The sequence below is a fragment of the Sus scrofa genome, chromosome 2, assembly GCF_000003025.6.
Source record: "Sus scrofa isolate TJ Tabasco breed Duroc chromosome 2, Sscrofa11.1, whole genome shotgun sequence".
NCBI lineage: Eukaryota > Metazoa > Chordata > Mammalia > Artiodactyla > Suidae > Sus > Sus scrofa.
Genome location: NC_010444.4, coordinates 136522631 through 136527820, shown reverse-complemented (window position 1 = coordinate 136527820; position 5190 = coordinate 136522631).

Here is a 5190-nt window from a genome sequence, read left to right as displayed (position 1 = left end):
AGTGATGAACTTTGAATTCCATTTTGGAATTTTTTTTCCTTTAACAGAAAAAAAAAAAATTCCTCTGTAACTGAGAATGGCAACTGGATGTCTTGACCCTTACTAGGGGAATATGGTCATTTCTCGTTTTCTTTAGCCAAACTACAGTCACCACGAGAAAGGGCTGATTCATATCTGTGGCGCATTTCCTCATCACAAAACTGGCCACATCTATAAAATTCTAATTTCAAGTGAAAGGACAATATAAATTTAATTTTTCTGAAATCCACAAAAGAGAGGAACAGGGACCGATACCAATAGGTTGCAAGCGTCCTCACATGTCCTGAGTGCAGACATCTTCTGGTAGTTGTGCAGGCCCCAGTGGTCAGAGCATGGCACACTTCTCATGGGCAGAGTCACTAACACGTTGACTGCTCAGGTCTATTTGGGGGCTTCTGGGGCACAGAAGGCCTTGTTTCAAAGAACATGTTATCAGATATGGCACCCTTTTCAGATAGAAGATTCTGAGCTGTTGGCAGCATAAAAAATGACCAACTGAATTAATTCTTGGATTTCTTCCTAAGTGACTTGCTTTATTTTTATTTATTTATTTTGCCTTTTAGGGCCGCACCCACGGCACATGGAGGTTCCCAGGCTAGGGGTCCAATCCAAGCTACAGCTGCTGGTCTACACTACAGCCATGGCAACATCAGATCTGAGCCGAATCTGTGACCTACACCGCAGCTCATGGCAGTGCTGGATCCTTAACCCACTGAGCAAGGCCAGGGATTGAACCCACAACCTCATGGTTCCCAGTCAGATTTGCTTCTGCTGCGCCATGACAGGAACTCCATAAGTGACGTGCTTTCTATACAACAAACTTTCAGAGTGTTTCCTTGATGGCAAGGGAAGAGAGGGTGTTCCCTTTGTTCCATTTCTACTCTTTCCTTGAATTTCCTTCCCCTTCCCTGCTTTATCCAGCGGCTTGGTGTCTATATGATGTTTTTGATAGCTGTGTTTTGTTTCCAAAGACCACTGTGTATTCCATGGTGGGCACTGAGGGGCTCCAACTGGCATTAAAGGATATTTAGAATTAGAGACCACTTAGAAATAATAATATAAATAAAAATAAAAAACACTTACTGGATATTCACTATATACCTTTTGGTGTCTTAAATTTATAATTTCATTTACTTTTTTTTTCTTTTTCTTTTTTTTTCAGCTGAGTCTGCAGCATGCAGAGGTTCCCAGGTAGGGGAGCAAACCTGCACCACAGCTATAACCAGAGCCACAGCAGTAACAACTGCCAGATCCTTGATGTGCTGAGCCACAAGGGAACTCCAATTTCATTTACTTCGTAAAAGAACTCTATTATCTGTGTATCACAGTTATCCTCATTTTATAGATGAGAAAACTCAAAAAAAGTTACCGTTCCTCACACATCGAGGCAGTTGCAGAACCGGAATTCAAAGCTGCTCTATTGACTCCAGAGGTCCTTTCTTACCTACGCAGCCCTATTTTCTGTCTAAGTTTAGAAGTCAGGAAACCAGAAGAAATAACAGCAAAATAACCTAACATAAGACCAAGAGAATTGCTGACAATAAAATACGTCTCATTCTTTCTCCACATTTAATGTCAATTTTTATACCCTGGTTAAGAGTGCCTATTATAAAGCTATTTGCTCAAGGTTATCTTCCTCATGCCCTGCCCCCATCATCAGATGATTTTTATTTATAGCTATATTTGAGCATCACAGGCAACTCTCAGACTCGAGGTATACTGAATTTGCCATCTGAGCAAAGATTCTTTTTTGAGGCATATTTGCTTTATTTGTGCTCTGTTTTTTGCCAAGAAATTAAAAGGACGATTCTTTTTGGTTTGCTTTTAACTTTTTGTTCCAAGTATTCCTCAGCCCTAGAATTGAGACAGTCAGGTCTAATTAGCCAAGACCAGATAAATCAAACTGAATTTTCAGATCCGTTGACTATTTTGAGCTCTACAGAGAAAAAAAATCTAAATTTCTTCTAAAGGAAATGATATTCTGATTTAGTTCTGTATTGTTTATAATCATAAATGCTTTACTTCAGTGCTTGAATGCTAATAAGAGCTTCCTAGATTTCATTCCTTAAGAAATTAAGTCATAGCATCTAATTATTTGGCAGGATGTTCTGAGTATATGTAATTATATCTTCCACTTTTGTGGTGATCATAAGCCAAGGAATCTGCAGCAAGAGAAAATAAATAATACCTACATTAATGCTACCAACAAGGAAGGAGCTCATAGCACTTTGGAAAAACCCTCTCATTATAATCTTAGCACATACTGAGTGGTTAGTACTTTTTTAACCTGCCAAACGAATATCACCTCCACCTTTTAAATTAATTAATTTTTTGACCATGCCCACAGCATGTGTGAGTTGTGGGCCAGGGATCAAACCTGCGCCACAACAGTGGGCTGAGCCACAGCAGTGTCAACACCAGATCCTTAACCCACTGAGCCACCTGGAAACTCCCACTCGCACCTTTTTAGATAAGAGAGCTCAGGCAAAGGGAAATAATAATCACCTTGCTCCATATTTCAGTCTCTTTAGATCAGTTGTGTGAGTGTTGCTGAGACCTTGAACCTGGGAGTATGAAGTTTGAAATCCTGACCACTACCTTGGGCAAGTCCCTTCTCTTTTCTGAGGGCCTGTCTGCTTCTTGCCAAATGAGATGGGACCACCTCTCACACAGGTATAGGGAAAAATGGTAAATAAGACAGCACACTGGGCATGGCTTTATAATCATGGGCATCAAGTGATGATTTTTTTCCTCCTTCATTCCACACGGTCCTAACTCTTACTTCTCTGTGTTCGGGGATGTTAACTGCAAAACATAGTCAGAAATTGGATTAAAAGAACTCTTTCCCAATCTGGTAAATTAAATATGTTACACGTTTTGTGGGGAGTAGATATGAGGTTCTTTCCTCTGGACATACCACAGGCAGGTATGAAGGGAAAGCAGAACTGCAGTTTTCAGCCCAGGCGGATCAAGTCAGTCTGCTTTGCCAGGCAGCTTGTCTTGTTCTTCATTTGTTTGTTTTGTTTGCTTTTTTAGGGTCGCACCTGTGGCACATGGAAGTTCCCAGGCTCAGGGCTGACTGGGAGCTGCAGCTGCCAGCCTACACCAAAGCCACCGCAATGCCAGATCTGAGCCACATCTGCAACCTTGACCACAGCTCACAGCAACGCTGGATCCTTAACCCACTGAGCAGAGCCAGGGATTGAACCTGCATCCTCATGGATACTAGTCGGGTTCAATACCACTGAGCTGCAATGGGAACTCCAAAGCAGCTTATCTTGAATGAAGGAGAACTTTCAGTCCTGCCAGTAGCTGATCTCTGCATCCAGGGCCACCTTCAGCCTTTTGGTCAAGATGATGCCCTCAGGGCTGGAGGGTGTGTGCTCTTCTCCAGCACATTGCCAAGTGCTTGGGTTGACTGGTATTGAGGGTAGAGTCTAAAAGAGAGGGACCAGGTTCAGTTCTTGCCTTGTACTTCATGGTTTAATGTCCTTTGGAAAACTTCCATCTCTGAGATTCTGTGGACACTGTCATGGCTAAAAACCACAAGCAACATGTCTATGTGTTAAATATATCACTGTTTAGTCTGTTGCTGAAGGACTTCTGGTTTGTTTCCAATTTTTGGTATAACAAACATCACTGCTAGAAACATCCTTATACTTATCTCCTGAAGTCCATGTGCAAAACTTTCTCTAGGGAAAACAACAAGGAGAAGAAGAGCTGGGCATGGGTTGTGCCCATCTACACCTTAACTAGATAATGCCAGATTTTCCAAAGTGGTTGTCCCAAAGTACAGCAGTGTATAAGAGACCCCATTGCTCCACATCCTCACCAACATTGGATGTTGACAGTTTTTGCCAAATGGGTGAGAGTCAAACCTGGAATCTGTGGTTTTCATTTCCCTGCTTACTACCCTTGTGTTACTGGCCATTCATCTTCCTGCTTTTGTGAAGGGCTCTTCTGCCTGTCTATCCCCAGATCATCCCAGGAAGTACACAAGCTCCGTCAGGGTAGGGTACCTCTGTTTGTATGACCCTTCTGTCCTTCGGGCATGAATCTTGAACATAACTGGCGGTGTACGGAGCCAAATATTTCTGCGAATGCAAGGACAACGGAATGCGGATACATTTCACGAATCTCGAAGAGATTTATAGCCAGAGGTCCGATCCTAGGGTATCTGAGCTTTCTTTAAAGCGCACATCACAGCCGCTTCTAACACTACCGGGTCTCAATCAGGACCGGTGCGTCCATCTCCTTGCGGTCTTCCCTCTAGAAAGAAGGCCTGAGTGGGCAGACGGTTGGTGGGGGTGGGGTCGGGGGCGTTTTCTTCTTCCCTTGGAGGCTCGGAGTCGGAGGAAAGCGCCCACCTAGGGGGGAAGGCCACAATGGCAAGACTGCAGCGGCGCCTGTGGAAGCCAGGAGCGCTAGGAGGCCCCAGCCATGGCGCTAGAAGAGACATCGAGGCCCGGGGACAGGTGTGTTGGGGAGTCAGGTGCACTGCGCAGTACTGCAGGTACACCCTCTTCCGCCTACGACTGACCTAATTACAAGGTGCTGGCCGCACCCGGAGGCAGGGGTGGCTACTCCAACCTGGCTACCACTCGGCGCCTGTTCCTGCTCCCAAGATGCAGCAATTCCAGTGCTGTTGTAGAATGGAGGAGCCACGGGGCCCAATTCTCGTTTCCGTGCTTTGGCAGTCGCCAGGTGAGGAGCCGAGGCGTATCACCTCAGGGAAAAAGTCTCCGGCAACAAGGAGCCACCCTCGCACCCCGGCTGCGCCTGCGCCTGGTCCGCAACTACACCCTGCAGGATTTAGTGCTCTAAGATTAGCCCACTTCCCAGCTATAAGCAAGGCCCCTGCTTGGACTCGGTCTTCCCTTCCCCCTCGGCCCCTCCCTTCTACAGGACCGCGCCCTAAAAGCGAAGGTGCCTGTTTCCAGCCGGCTACTTTACGCGCCTGCGCCCTGGCCCCTAGTTCCCGCCCCCGCTCGGGTCTGGCCGCAGATGAGAGCCGGCCCGGCAGTTGCGCAGCTCGTATCCCGGCGCTTCTACCCCTCCTCACCCCGCCACCTCCTGACGCCGGGCGTGACGTCACCACGCCGGCGGCCGCCATTACAGAGCCGAGCTCCAAGGCTAGAGCGAGCGGAGGAG